General features: G+C 40.1%; 1 long non-coding RNA gene across 3 annotated transcripts; it reads left to right on the plus strand.

The window, feature by feature from the left end:
• Positions 1-6,561: 6,561 nt before the first annotated feature.
• Positions 6,562-15,180, plus strand: LOC102553121 (uncharacterized). Of its 3 annotated transcripts, XR_005502264.2 has the most exons (4): positions 6,582-6,847; positions 8,251-8,321; positions 10,652-10,712; positions 12,313-15,180. It is a non-coding gene; the product is annotated as an uncharacterized LOC102553121 (long non-coding RNA). The 3 variants fall into 3 exon arrangements; XR_005502266.2 differs by lacking the exon at positions 10,652-10,712 and having other exon boundaries at positions 6,562-6,847; XR_005502265.2 differs by lacking the exon at positions 10,652-10,712 and having other exon boundaries at positions 8,251-8,503.
• The last annotated feature ends 4,094 nt before the right edge of the window (positions 15,181-19,274 follow it).

The following is a 19,274-nucleotide window of genomic DNA, read 5'->3' on the forward strand; positions in this document are numbered from 1 at the left end:
TTTATATGAATTGTTTGAATGGGAAAGGTAAGCAATAAATAATGACAAGTAATATTTAGGTGCCCCCTAACAGTTTATAGTTGGTATTTTATTTAATACTCAGTCTATTCACTGTTGGGAGATATCACTTTCATTTGGACATAATGATATTGATGCTTGGCTTAAATGACTTGTTCATGTTTTCTGGAAGTGTGAGAACCAGGATTTGAGCAATCTGTTTTACTTACATATATTGTTTCAGATGCTAAAAGACAAGGCAGAAAGAAGCATGCACACAGTAGCTCCTATGTGAGAGGATAGGCCGGAGGAACAGCCTGGGCACAATGCGAGACTCTTTGTGGAGTTCTACATGTGAAAAATGAACTAAAAAGATATATATATATATGTATATCTATGTATGTATGTATGTATGTATGTATGTATGTATGTATGTATGTATTCTGGAAGAGGCAAGTATGTCTAACCTTACAGAGCTCATATCTGTGGAAAGCACAAAACTGCTTCATTGAGTGAAAATTGTATGGCCTCACCTTGCTTTCACTCCAGGTATACAGATTTGTTTTGTTTTGCTTTTACCAGATCAACTGAGAAGCATCGAATCATGTACAAATTATGGATATAATGCATACACTATGTGATGGTTTATATATGCTTAGCCCTGGCACTATTAGGAGGTGTGGCCTTGTTGGAGTTTGAAGTAAGTGTAACTTTGTTGGACTAGGTGTTTCACTGTGGCCTTGGGCTTTTTTTTTTTTTTTTTTTTGGTTCTTTTTTTCGGAGCTGGGGACCGAACCCAGGGCCTTGCGCTTCCCAGGCAAGCACTCTACCGCTGAGCTAAATCCCCAGCCCCGGCCTTGGGCTTTAATATACTCCTCCTAGCTGCCTGGAAGCCAGTCTTCTCTTAGCTGTCTTTGGAACAAGAGGTGGAATTCACAGCTCCTCCAGCCCCATGCCTGTCTGGATGCTGCTATGCTCTTACCTTGAAGATAATGGATGGAACCTCTGAACCTGTAAGCCAGCCCCAATTAAATGTTGTCCTTTATAAGAGTTGTCTTTGTCATTGTGTCTGAAGGGAAGTACCTTACACTTGCCAAGGATGCTTGTTGAGTTTCAGTTATGCCTTTAAGAGGCTATTCCAGTACTCCTGAAGATGGGTATTTCTGCATCATGTGCATGTAAGTTCATGGTCACGAGTCTAGTCCAGGTACTGTGGTGTATGACAAGATCATGGCTGTTGTTGTCATGGATCCAGTTCTAGGCATCTTTTCCTAAAGAGTTCTAACCCTAGTTGGATGCAAGATGTTCTAGGATTCACTACATCCATTAGTCCCTCAGTAGCAGAGCTGAAACTGAAGGGGGAATAGGAAAAACCTATACATGAAATAGATATTATCTCAGTGATGATGAACCGTTGGCCTTTCTGTGATAAAAGTGGTCCACGATATCCAATTCACCAGGGCCGTTTGGTCTCATTAAGAAGCAGAGCAATGCCAGGATCTCAGTGATATAATTTGGAGGCAAACGTAATTATATTTGCCACATAAATGTTCTCCTTGCTGATGGGGACATACAGAGCCTCATTCATTGTCATTAAGTACATGTTTTATAATACTAATTCTTCAGTGGTCAGTGACAAATAATAGCTAACATCAACCAGGCAGGCTATGCTGTGGACACGATTGCTTAATACCAATATAAAGACAGATGCTTTCTAATAGTCATTTATATGCAGTGTGAGAAATTCCATATTTTATTACTTTTACAAGCTGCACTTGCCTCTTGTTAAACCTCCTAGTATTCTAGTACATTAGTTACCAGTAACCTAACAATTGGTCATTGTACTAGGAATCCCTGTATATTCTTATCTTGAGCTACTTCTTGTACATCTAAAAGATAATCAGATTCATCCCTCTTAGTTCTGCCTGGCCTTTCTTTCACTGTCTCTCAAAGCTATACTTTGATGTGTCTCTAATGTGGTCACTTTCTGTGTTAATTTTTTTTTTGTTGGAGGACAGATGTGTTTGTGGAGGTGTGGGTCATGGCTGGCACTTGGTTCAGTGTTTCCGGGGTTGTGGTAAGGTGGAACTTCATAGAAATGGGAGGATATAGAAGAGAGGTGTGTTTACTTCATGCAGAGGTCAGTGAATCTCTTACCATGAAGGAAAGACAGTAGAGAATATCAGTCATGAGAAGGGCCTGGGCAAGATAGAGCCCTTCTCTTTGTTAGGGTTTCCACTGCTGTGAACAGACACCATGATTATGGCAACTCTTATAAAGGACAACATTTAATCAGAGCTGGCTTACAGGTTCAGAGGTTCGGTCCATTATCATCATGGCAGGAAGCATGGCAGTGTCCAGGCAGACATGGTGCTGGAGAAGGAACCAAGAGTGTTATATCTTGATCCAAAGACAGTCAGGAAAAGACTGGCATCCTCAGGTGGCTAGGAAGAAGCTCTCTCTACCAACCCCATTTCCTCTAATAAGGCTATGCCTACTAATAGTGCAACTCCTTGGGCCACACATATTAAAACTACTACAGCCCTCAAAGACTCCTATGTCTAGGTTCCATTTTGCACATCCTGTAACCTCTTCCAATCTACTTAAAATTGTAATCCACCAATGGACTTAGCCATTCACTATGACAAAATCATCATGATCTATTTCCATGTCTCTGGAATTGAACTCACAAATATACTCAAGGGTATATTTTAGTAATTTCTTTGGCTCACAATCAAATTAACTTAGAAAACCAAAGTAAACTATAGCACTGTTCATTTTAATGGACCAATGCCTTATTCTAATCTGAGCTACAAGGCTCCAGTCATTCAAGGTCTAGTTATATTTTAATTCTTAATTATGAGCGCCTTTGAAAAAAACATTCCAAAATGGAATTCCTTTTACTATAGTTTATAAATTTTACATTTTCATTTTTATATCTTTCTTTTATATTTATTAGATGCCTCAACTCTAGAATACCATATTTTAATTAAAGGGTAGGCAAAGCAAGCTCCTTTCCCAAGATAGAAAGCGTGACAGGATCCAGGGATATATTATTTCGATGCACATTGCTTTTATTCTGATTTTAAATGTGCACAAGCCCAATTCTTGCTGTCTCTCTCTCTTTTCCATTGTCTAGTTCCCCACTGTACTAACACTCTGAAAGTCATATTGCACATAAGGGGGACATCCTGATCCTGCTTTTTATTACACAACAGAATACAACTGGGTGACCAACAATTTCTGTGATACAGGAAGACTAAGAATTAAAGATGACAAAGAAGGAAAAATAGGGTTATATTCATTTTCCTGAAGGCCTGCCACCTGTAATGGCCTGTAGGTATGAAACTGGAGGTAGAAAGTACAAGGGACCAAATTCGGATTCAATTTTAACAACAGTTCATAACAAAGCTATGCAAATGCAAAGCCATGTAAAGGTGCTGTTGATTAGAGGGCAAAACCCTGGCTGGCAGCAAAATGCCACTTGAGGAAGGTTCCAGATGTTTTAACATTCACACACTAGGGAGGGAGAAGGAGAACCTGCACCAAAACTATCTTAAGAAATCACAGGGCCACAGTGGTGCACCGTTAATCCCAGCACTCGGGAGGCAAAGGCAAACAGCCTCTGAGTTTGAGGCCAGCCTGGTCTACAGAGCAAGTTCCAGGACAGACAAGGCTATATAGAGAAACCCCATCTCCAATGCTCCCTTAAAAAAGAAAGGAAGAGAGGAGGGAAGGAAGGGAGGGAGGAAGGGAGGGAGGGAGGAAGGAAGGAAGGAAGGAAGGAAGGAAGGGAGGGAGGAAGAAAAGAGGGAAGAAAAGAGAGTGAACAAGACAAGACAGAAAGCACAGCATGGAGAAAAGAGCACAGGTTTAAAACAACTGTAAAGCCAAGTTATTTTGTGAAATTATATAATTTTTCTTCTGAATAATTGGGAATAACAGTAATGCCATCTTGCAAGACTTTATAAAGACCAAATATATAGTTAAAATATGTGTCTAATAGAATGGCCAGAGCATAGCTGTGGTTAATGAAATTTCTTATTATATCTGATTTTACACAGTTAAGCTTTATGAAGCTGCCAACATTTGACCTTTCTAAGCAATAAAAATGGCAATTTCACATGACTTAATCTGGTATTATTAATGAAACCAAGTGTAATTGAGTCTGAATATCTAGCACGTCTAATATTCTGACTAGGGCATAGGCATTTACAAATCCTTTGCTTTCGAAGGATAACCAGTTATTTTAGGTTTCGCATGATAAAGCAGAAGTGAGAATTCTCCCTTTGGGTGTTTGAAGCTCTAACTGATTAAGATTGACTTCTGAGCTATGGTTTGTGTATTGGATGTGGGTTGCTGGCTTAGGTAGAGTTCCAAAACTCATATGGCAAAGATGCCTATCTCACAAACTGGAAAGAGCAAGAAGCAGGCATGTGTGGATACAGAAGTGAGTATATTAGCATCTCTCAGCTCCCAGTCATTTGCTCTCACAATTAAAGCAGCTTACCCCACCCCCCAAGAATGGAGCCTATCATGTGGATAGAATGTAGATAGATGCTGTGTTCATACACTTGTTTTTTGCAGAGACTGGGAATACAATAAGGATGATGGATTTTTTTTATGTACCAGGAAATCATCATAGATTGAAACATAGAACTGGTTAGGATTAGAGCTTGGGATTTACAATGTACCATTGACTAGAACTGCAATTTTCTGTATCTTCAGCTACTACTGAAGTCATGTGGGTTCATTTGAGGCATACACACAGGTGTATTTTAAGGCAATCTATTGCCTAACATGAGAAAGTGTTTGGGACTTTAATTATAACTTGTTGGGGGGGAACCATCTATTTACCTGTCTGTTGATCAAATTTTCTAAATTATGGCAGAGAGAAAATATGGATACCAACTGTACTTAAAAAGGAATAACAATAATTTACTTATGCAAGAAAATTATAGAGTAAACATAGTATGTTATAGTGGATAGTACTTTGGTAAACCGGGTGCTTAACAGTTATATGATTACTCTGGAACATATATTTCTGACCATTCACAGTAAACAAGCAAAACTATCCTAGCACTTTGATTCCTAGAAAACACTACATAAGTTGATATTAGCAAGATATTTCTTTACCTATAAAAGCTATTAACAATGACTAATCATTTATGGCTTAAAGGACAATGCAAATTGTGATCTGTAACAGAAGCCTAGCTATCACTGTTGAATTGATGATATACCTGAAATGAAAAATGAGTAATAGGTATGTTTTCACATGACAAATTCTTCAACCAAAGCCTAATAACCACAAAGTATTTCCATGTCATCTGAGAAATTTAAGCCAGAAACTTTAGTCATTTTGTCTTTGATTTCCCTGCAGGTCAGTACAAATTTACAGTAGAAATTCTACGTACCAACATGAAGGTCACAGCAGAGACCCAGGAGAAAGACAACTTGAGTACAGCTGTTGGTGTAGCGACAGGCAGAAGTCGTACATCAACTGTGAGCGTCAAGGTCCAAGTCAACAGGCAGAAACTGTGAGAGGGACACACATGTTTCCCAAGTCAGGACCTGAAGCCAAGTAGAAATAAATTGTCACAGTACCCACAGGGAAGCACCAGGAACACAAAGCCTTTGTTTCCTGCCCTTTAACATAATGACAACGGAAGCATATAGGAGATCAGGCCTTTCCAATGTGACCTGATTAAGAGTCAGTGCACACTGACTGGGACAATAAACTCCAATTCCCTAGAAGTCATGCCATGAAATGGGGATGGCAAAGAGTCAGTGGACACAGCCCAGGCGATACTTTCTGTGTGTTTTCCTTACTTCAGTATAGGAGAGAAGCAATAACTTAAATTGTTGTATATGGTAAAAACATCAACAGCAGACTGTGTTGGAAGTCACATCTCTTGACCAACTTCTAGTTAGTAACATACAGGACGGAGATGCTGTTCTCTGTATAATAAACTAGACTGTGGCTCTGTCTGACCCCTGGCACAGTACAATGGAGAGGTGCATCAAATGAAAAGGGAAGAGAGGTTTAATTGAACAGTTCATAGTTTTGGAATATACTCATTCCCACGTTCCAGGAGAACACATTTGCTTTTCTCGGCCCTGTCTTGATAGATGTCCACTCCTCCTGTCGCACAGGCAGAGTGTGGATCGCCACACTGGGAGGCTGGAGGCACCAATTCTTCTCCTTAGCTCCTGAGTACAAGTTTCCAGCTCCATTCTGGGGTTTCCACTTATCACCAACTAGAGCTCCCAACATTTCCTGGTGGCGATTGTACTCATCTGCCAGTTTTCTCCAACAGGAAGCTTTCTTCTGATAGTATCTAAATGTTCCCCTACCTAAGTCCATCCCACAGTTCACTCCCATGGTTGTCGCTGAGAGACTGCAGAGCGGTATCAGCGCCTTTGTCTGCCTCCTATTTTTAGACCTCGTTTGTTAAGACCATAAAGTCAATGGCTTAAATTTAGCTACGCTTGGGTTTCTCCCATTAGTCACTCAGTGTGTCATTCCCTTAGTCATTTCTGTTGCTTGGTTGGTTTTCAGTTTCGTGATGCTTGGCCTTGAGAGTGAAAACAGTATTTCGGGGACAGCTCATAAGGGTGGAGTCCATTACCGTCGTCTGCAGATGAGATGGCCCTGCCTATGGCTTAGATGTCCATTTAGAAAGGAGTCTTAAGTTTTCATTCTTTCTCAAGCCATGTTCTTTCCATCTTACATAACTCGTTCCGAGCTCCTAGTCACGTGAGGTCCCGTGATGCCTCGTCACTCGCAAACTTCAGCACTATGCCTGGAACAGTTAGAACTCTGGATCCACTTGATAAACAAATGTGAAAGGTAATAGTTTAAACATTACTAGTGAAGTTATTTGTGAATTATTAGTATAGAATTATAAAATGCTTTAATTTTCTACTACATTTTCTTGGTATAAATTATAGGCAGATAATAAAGTGATATTGGATGGATAAGTAGATAAATAGATTGATTGATTGATTGATTAACTGATTTAGATTTGCCAACATATGATCTTGCCTCATAGGATTTATGACTTAGAAATGAGTGTAAGAAATCTGATACCTGTTCATACTTTACTCTTTTGCAAAGACGCTGTCATATGATGCCATGGGTACCACACTGTGCTCTCCCACTCACCTCTGTAAGGATAGCTGCTGTTTAAATGACCTTATCCTTGCTTCTGTTTCAAGTTCTCAATGTCTGGGAACTCTCAGGGAGCCCACCAGGTTAGTTCTAAGGAGTCAGTCACACACAAGTGCTATAATCCAAGAGTGTGGGAAGTTACCCTCTTGTACTTATGAGACTCGTTATAGGTCAATAACCAGCACCCATGGGAGATTTTTGCTGTGGTCGCACAGCACTTTCATTTCTGTATTTGCGATTTTATGTATTTGGGATTTACAGGGAATTGTGAAGTTGGTCACTTGGTGGCGCTGTAGTTAACAGCTTGATTTTCTTTTGTATTTTTTTCCACCGCCTTCTTAGCTTTTGTTTTTAAATGGCAGTTGCGTGAAATATGCTCTCCGTCTTTAAACCCTGCTGCAGGAGAAATGATTTAATGGCTCTTGACTTCTGGATTAATTTTGAGCATTAGAAACATTGTAAAACAGATTCTTGCTAATAATGATCATTATCGTGATGGCTTGGGGCATAATCATTTACCAACATTAGCCAAGTGATTAAAATCCACCATGAGTTTAATTTGAAAAGATTTAGTTCCTTTGCAATAAATGGCTAATGATATTAGCCTCATCTGTGTGGGGCCGAAATTTATCATTCTAGGACTTTGAGCTCTCACTACTAGATTTCTGTCTACTCGTGCTAGCATGTGCCATCCATGACTATTATTTACCAAGTATGTGGCATTTCCTATATCAGTGCCGAATGGGGCCATATGGTGTACAACATACAGGCAGTCATCGCGTCTTTATAACCTGCTATTTCATAATTTATTATTTCATAAAGCAGGCAACCTTAATGGATGTTAACATTGTTAGTCATGGTCAGTCAAACCTGAAGGGAAAGGGAGGCATTTTGGCTTTGTGACTCTTTCCTTTCCTTTCCTATTATGTTATCAAGTCTAGATATATTTAGAATTATCAGGTTTTAGTTCATATAGCATTATCATTAACTTTGCAATAATGCCCTTTAAATGCATGTGATCTTAGAAATGATTTCTAAAACTTCTCATCTAATAAAAAATCGTTTTAAATTTTTATCCACAGAGAAACTGCCTTTCAAGCTTAAATTTGCCTCCTTCCTATTGTCTCATTGATGAATCGTGAGAACTGTTGAGGTAAACAGTGCTCGACCAAGAAGATGGTCCACCAATCCACCGATCTTTCTTCTAAAGCTCCCTAAGAAAGTTAAAAAGGGACTAACATAGAAAACTTTGAAACTGTGGAAGGAAAGAAAGTAAAGGTTTCATTAATAGACACTGTATCATTTCCAGAAATTTCCTCTCAAAAGAAACAAGAAGTAAGCACTACCCACTGAGTAGAGGTTTGCCCGCCTCAGGTTCACTGGTGTGATCTGCACACTTCATGGTTACATAATCTGTTTCTTCCTCAAAACAAACCAGTGTTACTATTGCTGCTTTGCAAAGAGCTAAGAGACTCCTGGTGTTGAAGAGGCTACAGGTTGTTCGGAGTCTGGGAAGAGCCCTCTCAATCAATTGACACATGCCAGTATGAAAAATAAATGTATATTCTCTAGTCAGCTTCTCCTAACGGCTTTACAAGATCAATTTTCCAAAATATTAGGGTAGAATAGGACAGTATGTTTGGATAGGCAAAGGATAAAAAGAAATTCTAAGAAAGCCAGATAAATTTAAAATGTATGTAAAATTTACAGTGATAATTTAAGTGAAAATGTTGATTAGTTTCTAAACATCAGTAAGGCCACTGAGTTGAGCTACCCCACTCTTCCTCCCTTTCTCCCTTCCCTTACTCATTTAAAACTATGCACAGTAGGCTCTCCACACAAGAGACAAGGATTTAGTGGAGCAAGAGAGAATCTTCTGGTGTCTCATACTATTGCCGTTTCTACACCAACACCAATGTATATCAACTCTAGCATTGGCTTTTCATTGACAGGAAAGTCTGCACAAGGATTTAGCGTAGAATATTAGAATAGAAATATCTGTATGAGTAAGGAAACAGAGATTCAGAAAAATAAAATTCCTTATTATAACCTCACAGCCAGGCAGTACAAACAGAAAGTGAATCCAACTTGTTGGGAGTTCACACTATTTTATGATTTTGCTCCTCAAAGACCTTGGAAAATCTTTGGGGTACAACCAGAGTAACACTCTCAATTCCCCAAGCTCGCACATAGTAAGTACACACTAAGGTAGAGGACACAACAGGTTAGAATAGTGATGTACATTTATATTAATATCCACTGAGGTATGAATGACCCAACTACACTGTTACACAACTTAAGGCAGAAGCGTTGTAAGCCCTGGATGTTACAGTTTCAATAATGACTTTACTGAGTTAAAGACAGGAAAGAAGATGTATCTTTCTATGATGACTATGAGTTTATCCTGTGACTACAGGTTTGTAGTTCTGAATACATACAGTTTATGCTTTTGGTTATTATTGTTACCATTTGAAAGCTCCTGGCTATAGTTATTTAGTATCATCAACTCAGTGAAAGCTTTCAAGTTTCTATTCCAAACTTTGTAAAACATGTTTTTATTATTAAAGTGCTGTAACAATTATTTTAGTGTCTTAAATATTTGAAGATAGGAACATAATTTATGATAGTTACATTAAATAATTCCAGCATTTGCGAGATTTGAGGCAGGTGGATGGAGACCTTGAGGTCAGCCCGGGTTCCATAGTGAAATGCTCTCTTTAATTAGAAGGTATTAATGTGAAATCCAGAACCTATAGACAATAGAGTGAATGAGGACACAGCAGACAGTACTGAGTGCCTGTTCCACTAAAGCTTGAGTAGAATGAATGGTCTAACTACTTATCTGCTTAATTTCCTGCTAAGCCAGACATGATCACATCAATTTCCTTTATGAGCAAATGTTACACAATTACAACATTGAGGGGGAGAGAAGTAATTTTGAACTCTAAACAACAGGACCATGAATTGATTGAGTCAACACAACTAGAAGGAACAACTCCTACCCTAGTTGGAAAGTTTAGTTGTAAGGAATGAGTGCAGCATTTGCCACACTGTGGAAGAGGCCTTGCCGATTGCAAAAGAAAGGAAACTAAATCACTTTTTAAATTAATCACACTTTGAAACTTGTCATTATTGTTTGTACGTATTTGTTATGAGAGTGGGAATTTCTACTACCCAAGAAGAGAATGTGAACTTTGATTTTTTTTAAGTGTTCACACACAAAAGGGTTGGTTGGCTCTCAGCCACAAATAAATGTAAAAGTTGTCCCTATGGCACAAGAACTCCCATAGCCAGGGGAAACAATGAGATTAACTGCTGAGTTCTTTCATTCATTTGCTTTCAACAGTCCGTTGCCTTCCCTGATTGCTTCTCTGCATCTCTAGAGAAATTACAGTTCAGATTTGCCTGGATCTGAACTGCACATAAGTGGTTTCACATGCTGTTCTCTGTGATTGGCTTCCCTCCTCCCCATGGCATCTCTAGGTTCCTCTGCGTGGACTCGTGCCCTGTGAGTCATCTCTGCGCCGAGACATTGGTATATCTGGTGAGATTTACGCATCTACTGCATGACTGATGCACATCGGCATCTTTCCAGCACGTCACTGGTGTGGGCAAAGCTCCTCTAACCTTGTACATGTCTCCAGATGCACATTCGCTGCAGCCATTCCAGAATCTCTACCTAAGAACGAATTGCTGTGGCCAAGGGCGGTTGTTCCATAGCCACTTTACAATCACCCCGCTGCAGGCAGAGGGTGAGAGCGTGACTGCTCAACCCTGCCAGCACTTCCCATTTCCCAACCTTTAAAAGTCTTGCCAAAACTGAAGAACAAAAACGGTATTTAATTGTGGCTTAAATTGCATGTTTTTGATCTCCAGTGAGGCTACTTAACTCCCACCCACCACCACCACACACACACAGAGACACACACTTTCCTGTTGGTTACTTGTCTTTTTTCTTGATTTAAAGATTTTCCATAGATGTGCTAGGTTCTAACCCTCTGTTCCACAGTTGTAGCTTTTGCCAGTGTGCTACTGTTTCTCCCTCTTTTGTGGCATATATTGTGAATGAGCACATTTTTGGCTTTGCTTTTCATTTTCCCTTGTGGTACTCAGGATCCAATCCAGGCTGACATGAGAGCCAGTCGGGACTCCACTACTGGGCTTCTTTCTCAGCTCCCATGAGACCCTTGCCATTTTGTTGTATCCACCACTCCTTCGTGATGTGTGTTATTTCTTTCTTGTCTTAAGAAAGCTCTCTTTATCTGAAGGACTAAAGATTATCTTTATCTTAAGATTAAATTTTCATCTTTAAGGCTTTAATCCACTTGGAGTTGATTTCTTGGTATGATGCAAAGAAGAAATTGGGTTTTTGGTTGTTGTTGTTTTTTTTTTTTTTAAGTTTATCGGGATAATAATCTCTTTTCTACAAGAAATCTTTTTTAAAAATTTATCAGGATGATAATTTCTTTTCTACAATGCATCTTCTTGATAGTCTAAGAACAACTATAGGGAGATATATTAGAATAAATCTTTCATTGATAGGCAGATTGAAGAGAGGGGGACTCCTCTAAAGGAAACAATGTCTTTGATGAATAATTTACCCTCTCCCTATTATTTTGTAATGGCAGGTTGATCACATGTGGGACAGTCTTGTTCATATTGCTTCTGAATATTGTACACTGTGGCAGCATTTACTTGTTAAAATTGAATATATGCTGTATACCAGGTAGCATCTCACACCCTGACAAGACAGCAGTGAACAAGAAGTCTTTTTTTGTGTGTGTGCAGTTTACATTGTAGACAGATACGTGCTCTAAAGGATTGTTAAGTTGCTATAAAGAAAGTAAGGTAGTGACAGGGAACAGGTACAGTGATGGGAGTGAGGTAGCAGACATTGCTGCCTTAGGGCATGGCTCCTCACTGGTACATTTTATCTCACAGGAGACACAAAGGAACTGAACTCAGAGTATAGGCTCCATGAGTGGTCATTTTTTTCCCCTTCCATCAGCCTGGTGTTCATCCCTGTGTGAACACTGTGATCTGAACTTCTATGACTTTGCGTAATCAATCCAACATACAGACTGAGTCTTTCGCCCTCTTCAATTGACATTTCATGCCTGTTTCTTTTCTCTCTCAAACTTCAGAATCCACTTACCGAGTTCCACATCAAATCCAAGCAAACGACAGAAGCTTGAGCTATGGTTTTTGCAATGGATTCATGGTTCAGCATGAGGATAACTGACAGCTTTATATCGCCAAGGCTTCCTGATCCAAGGATGAGTGTACAGCCCATCTTTCCATGTGTCTGACCCATCTTTAATGACCCCCCAATCCTGCCTTCAGCTCCAGCCTTATTTGTCTTGCCACTCCCTGGTGCCAGCATACTCCTGCTATCCTTAATGACTTTCATGTCTCAAAGTCACCATGCCTTTTGTGCTCCTCCACCTTTGTACAGACTGTTCTGCCCTCCCGGGAACACCCTCTGCCCTCTCCCTCCTTCCCGTGACTAACTCAGACTGACTGTTCCACACTGGGTTAAGTCTTCTCGTCAGAGAAACTTTATTAAGACAGTATCCCCCTTTTTTTGTCCCGATGACCCCCAACCCAGTCATTGTTCAATTCTGGTGGAATAGTTTATATATTTATATGCTAACAATAGCTAGAAATTTCAGGAGAGGGACTATATTCTGTATCAGGGTACTGTGACATCCAGCTGATTCTCATTAGACAAGTGAGTGTTGACATCTGTGAGTGTTTATGCAGCTTGGGGATCACCGTGATGACAGTCACTGCCAGAGTCCAGAAGCGCCCTGGACCCTGAGATACTGGTGTTTGTGAATGTTTCCTCCCTTAGAGGTGGCTTCATATACACCTTCAAAACTTGACCACTCTTTGGAACATTTGCTTCCAATGTCTATTCAAATTACTAAAGACCGTCCCAGCTTCTGCCTAGAAGTTGAAGGGCTGAAATGAGAAGTGCTTACATCCAAAGATGAAGGCGCTTCTGGAACTCTTTTGTCTGAGACCAGAACCATTTTCAGACAGGATACTTCAGAGAGTAGCCTGCTCCTGCATTCCGGAAACCGTCCCAGGCTGCTTCCACTATTGGAGACTTTGGTGCTGATGAAGAAACGATATCCTGAGTTTAAAATGGGTGCCTAAGAGAATAAATATGAACTAATAGCCTTCTTCTGTGGGGGTCACGTGATAAGATCTGAAGCGTCATTCACTGGCATTTCTGACTAATGAACGAGCAAAGTCCTTTCTCTAAAAGGTACACGAGCAACCTCAGTCACTTGTCTTTGCCATGCGCTAGTGGAGTATGCAGCTTCTCTATCTCTTAGTGGCCAGAGGCGGAGGTCTCAGTGCTTCCTTGGTCTCATCAGGGTGGACATGCTTTTTTTCCACTAAAAGGGTGCAACGTGAACCATTCTTCTCTGCTCACTGAGAGTGTAACCGGGTAGAGCTGTTGCCGGTATCGTCAGTAGTCATGGCCTTACCATATTCACTTCTGTGGTTAACATCTCAGATTATCAAAGGGAGCACTGTAAGAACTGACAGAGTCAAGATCCACTCAATGAAGGTGCTTCTGGAACTGTTCAATTCTGAGAGTTTGTAGTGTAGGTGGATTGGACATTCTCAGAGACAGGACTTTGTAACCCATAAAGGTTAAACCCAGTTCAGAGAAACACTCTACTTGAGAAGGAGTTGGATGCAAAAACAAAGATAAATGAACACATTCTATTTAGCCATGTGTTACAGCAGATAAAAATGATCTGAGAACCGATTGTTCTTAAGAACCAGGAAAGAAACCAAACTGGTAAGATCTAGTTCTTCTAATGCTTCAATGTGTTCTAGTTCTCCTTAAGGTAGCACTAGCACTCAGTCTGCAGACTTAAAACATAAAAAACAAACAAACAAACAACAAGAAGTGATTCACACAATCGAACCCCAGGGTGCCCAGGTAGGAGGCAGTACAATCCTTGGGCTGAACTAAAAGAACACAGATGGGGTGCTAGCTCTTATTTCCATCGCTGTAAAACCACTGTCCGTCTCATCAGATATAAGATGAAGCCACGCGCCTCATTGGTATGCTTCGTGTGTTGTAAGGGGCATGGCATGCCTCGTTGTTTTTATTGAGGAAACCTGGCATAAGCTCCCTTGTCCCATGTGTTTGCAAAACAAATGTTCAAATTCAGAATAATGCCCTAATGCCCTGGTTCTCAATCTTTAATGCAGTTCCTCACCCTGTGGTGACCTCCAACCATAAAATAATTTTGTTGCGCCTTCATAACTGTACTTTTGCTACTGTTATAAACTATAATGTAATATCTGTTATGTAGTATATCTGATATGTGACCCCCAAAAGGGTCTTGACCCTCAGGTTGAGAACCACTGGTCTAATGAGACTTTAAGAACTCATAGCTATTCTTCAAAACAACTATCTTTTTCTGTCTCTCTACTCACACTCAGATATATTAATTGTACACACATGCTACAGGCTTGCTTAGACAGTGATTCAAGTGCTAGTTTTGCCTGATGTCTCTGAAGCCTTAGCCTATTCCTGGGGCCGGTTTACACTTCTGCTTAACGCCTCCACAAAGGAACTTTGTTGCAGCAGGAATAGGGAGTAGCCATACAGAGTCTGCTATCTTAGCAGATACAGGACTCATCTGCTGACCCTGACCTGGATTATGTTTCATTGAAGGGGTGACTTTTCTGAGAGTGAGGGACTCTTTACCTGGGTACACATTATAAATGCTTTCCCCATTTTGGTATATTTTACAATTTTCTTGGAGTCTGTACACACACACACACACACACACACACACACACACACACACACACACACCTTTACAAACATGCTAAAGAAAGAAAGCACATTTAACGGTTCCACTCTAAAGAGAGCATGCTGTTTTGATGAGCATTTTGTTTCTTTCAAATAAACATTGTTATGACTTTATCCTAGAGATTTGGAGAAAAGCCACTAAATAAATGCACTAAAGCCTGAAGTTCTTTACTGTGTCTGTTTTTTGATTTGGGCTTTCACTGTTTGATGGTTGTTTAGTTCTGTCTACCTACAAATCTACCCCCACTCCCAACTCCCTAGCATCCCAAAACCATAGCAGATTCATTCTGAAGAAAGAAAATGAAAATCTAATGAGCTATTTGTAACTTTAAAAATGCAGGTCAACTGTGAGACTGGAAAAGAGCAATTACAACTGATACATTTCTGAAGAATAAATAAAAATGTCATTTAAAATAGCAGCCAAGTCTAGTCCTAATTATATATTTCTATATTCACAGGAACATATTTGTCTGGTTTAACTGGGAATAGGGAAGGACATAGAAGGGAAGTTATGCCTCATTTAACTTCCTGAATGCATACCTATGTATTTTCCTTTAAGTCTATGTATAAAAAGCACTGATTTAAAAGCTATGGTTAAAAGAGTCAAAAGGACTGTGTGAGCCTCAATCCTCCTCTGGCATGGACTATTTGAATGTATGTGCACATAAGAAAGAGCATGGGCCAGAGCTCACACACAACAATACAGTTACATGTAGCTATGTCAATTGTGACACTGATGTTCCTTCCAATTCCTTCCAGACTGGATGGCTAGGACTTGTTTCACGGAGATGCAGAGTCATTTGAAATGTCCCCTCTCCTGCAGAATCAAGACTTTCCTTGAGGGAATGTAGCTAAGTAGCACATTCATCTTGACTTTCCAAGGGAGAGGGTGACCCCTGTGGCATTCTGAAACAATGGGATACGCTGAATCCCTTCTGCAGAGTTAACAGTGGCAAGAGCTTAGATCACACACCTCAGTGTTTCTTCTCTACCCTTCTGCTAGTCCAATTGAAGGAATATTTTCCTTATCTAAAACTTTAGGCTCTCCTTGTGCAAATGTCCACACAGATGTATTGAATGAAAATAAAAACCTGTCTGTATGCCTAGAGCTGGTAGAAGAGAGGTAACTTGTAACTTGACCCTGGGAACAGCATGAAAGTTGGTCATAGAAAGGTAATTTAATATGATCCACCGGTTATAGCCTATCCAAGTCCTGCTTAAGAATTTTCATTTCCAGGCAGTGGAGCCCTGCAGGGGAACTTGTTGCGTAACTTTACAATGCTATGCCTCCTTTGGTTTTATTACCATACCCATTTGAAAAACCAAGGGGACTCATTAACGTTTGAGTCCTAGGCTAGAATGAACAAGTCTGTTTTGGTTGTATTGTTGTTCTTTGCTATTTCAGGGATGCTCATTTCTTTGCTTTTAAGGTCATAGTTTTGGCTTAGCAAGCCCCCCTACTGGATAACCCTGCAGGTCATCTCTATATCCGCACCAATTCCAAAGGCATCATCACTGACAGCCAGTGTGACCTGCTCAAGCAGTGCACATCACACAGCATGCATGGGACTGAGAATAATAGTAATAATAATAATAATAATAATAATAATAATAATAATAATAATAATAAACCAAAGGGACCATTGCTTAGATGGAGGTGCTGACAGTTCACTTAGGAAGGAAATGGGAAGTAAAGACAAAGAAGGAGAGGTTGGGAAAGCTAGCTGTGAGTAGAGCTTTGAACACATGGAAGGAGAGCTTGCAGGAGGATGTGCGAAGCTCAGAATAACAGAGATGGGACTTCTGCATGGCAGGAATCACAGGGCTGCCCATCCTGACAGTGACTTGGTGTGTGTGTGTGTGTGTGTGTGTGTGTGTGTGTGTGTGTGTGTGTGTGTGTGTTTGTGTGTGTGTGTCCATATATCCTTCGTTTATAGGGGATGGGCTCACAAGGGGATTCCCCAGCATACTCCAGGGCTAGGTGTTATCTCCTGAATTCATATTAAAATGCTTAAACTCCACTAAGCCCTGTGACCCTGGGGATGTTCAAAGAAGAAGAGAAAATTATTTAATCTACAGAATGAATTTCTGAGTAGAACTTACACTGCCACAGACCCTCAGGCCACAGAACAGGACAACAAGGTATGAAGAGATCGCATGACACTTCCAGCTAAAAACTGTGGGAGCTAAAGCTTTGTGTTTTAAAATGTCAACTCAGTAAGGAGAAGATATTTGATTCATGTCTGTCTAATTCCTATAATTGTAATAAGCATGGACTTGGAGTCAACAAACATTTGACAATTTTGTAATCAAATCTGCCATCGATTAATTATTTGAAAAAGGTTTGAACAATTTTTAAGTACTCAGTGATCAAGTCTGTTGACACACTAACATCCTAATATTAAATTATGCCAGGTTTCAGACCCACTGAAAAATTTACATAAATTTCTTTTCTTAGTTGGTTTTCCTATATTGAGAAAACTGTGACTAAGGATTATTTTTAAGAATATTTCTATTCGTATTTATGCTATATTTCTTGAGCAGAATGCTAGCTATCCATTGGGTCATATCTAGCAAGGACCTTTGCATACAAAAGGTAATTGAGTTCTATCCACACAGGGGCAGTTCATCGGCCCATCATTCCACCCTTTTGTTACTTCTAAAATTCCTTCAATGCCATCCCTCACTATAAGGCTGCTGATTTTTTACTCTGTCTCACAGAACCTGACTGGGCAGAAAAACTCCCCTTAGTAGAGGGGATACTCAAGGCTGAATCATTCCAAAGGGTAGAGAGAACAATGGTGCGGACCACAATTAAACAAGCAAAAAGAGTGTGAGCCGCAGTTAGAATCGTCTGCCACGTTCTCATTCTCACATCAGAGCCTGTGCACAGCGTGTACGCACTACGAAAATCTTCCAAGCATTTGCAACCCACAATGTCGATGTACTTACTCTTTGCAAAGGAAATTTTAAAATGTTCAAATGCCTCGCTTTTAGTGAAAGAGCTACAGTGGTGCATCACTATAGCGATGCTGAATTTTTGGAATCTAAATAGTCCCAGAGTAACCCTATTGTCAGATAGAACTAATAGTAGCACAAATAATAAATGGTAAGCACCGATAAAATCTTACTGTAAAATAGGAATGTGAGTTTTAATCTTGTTACCATTTTTGAAAATGTTCACTAACTTACTCTATCTTATGATGTCTCATTGTGTTCCTGGCTTTATTTTTGTTTGTGTTCATCAACCACTGTTTCCATGACATTATCCTAGGTGCTCTGTGCAGACCACCTGTCCTGAGCTCTTATTCTGGTCCCATAAGCTAGGAAACATTTCTGTCTGTACTTTATAAACACAAGGAGCCCACATTCCTATCCACTGTGACACTGGGTTAGCCACTTTATGAAATCTCTCTGGCCATCAGAGAAGTGGCATTCATAATCTGAGTATTCCTGTGTAGTGCCGTCAATAGATGGATGACACAGGAGAAACATACGGAGTTAATGCCCTAAGTGTGATGTTATTATGTCATGGACATAGCCACCTCACAAAAGTCAAAATCATCTTGGTTAAAGAGTTATACATTGAATCCAATGGGGTTCCACATTCTCAAGAAAGCAAACACAGCTAAGAAAAGAAGGGTGGGTAAATTTTTCCTTATTAAGAACACTGGATTTGGTGTCTGCAGATGGGATGGATCCCCAGGTGGGGCAGTCTCTGGATGGCCTTTCCTTCAGTCTCTCTTCCATTTATTACCCCTGTCTTTCCTTTGGACAGGAACAATTCTGGGTTAAAAATTTTGGGATAGGTGGGAGTAGGTGGAGGAGCACCCTCATAGTGGGAAAGGGGAGAAGGAGTGAGATGGGGAGGTTGTGAAGGGGAAACCAGGAAGGGGGCTATGTTTGAAACACAGGATCTAGAAACAGAAAATCTTTACAAAGATTTGACAGATCACCTTTCCTATCTGTGTCCACTCTGCTCATCTCTAATTGTGGTTCCAATAAAATCATTCATACATTCGTTAAGTTGGTCATTCAGGCAGTATATAGGGAACCAGTAATTGCCTGTTGTGAACCAAATCTTTGGTAGAACTTTACACATCCAGGCTTGGTAGCTGACTCCATCTTGACTCTTAAAGCTTAGAGGGCAGCTGTGGGGAGGAGTAACCAGCTATTACTCACTGTTAATTGGGTGGTAAGGGTGGTAGTGAAAGTTTCCATAGTTCTCTGTGACAGCATTTGGAAAAAGAACTGGCT

This window comes from Rattus norvegicus, chromosome 3, assembly GCF_036323735.1.
Source record: "Rattus norvegicus strain BN/NHsdMcwi chromosome 3, GRCr8, whole genome shotgun sequence".
Classification (NCBI taxonomy): Eukaryota; Metazoa; Chordata; class Mammalia; order Rodentia; family Muridae; genus Rattus; species Rattus norvegicus.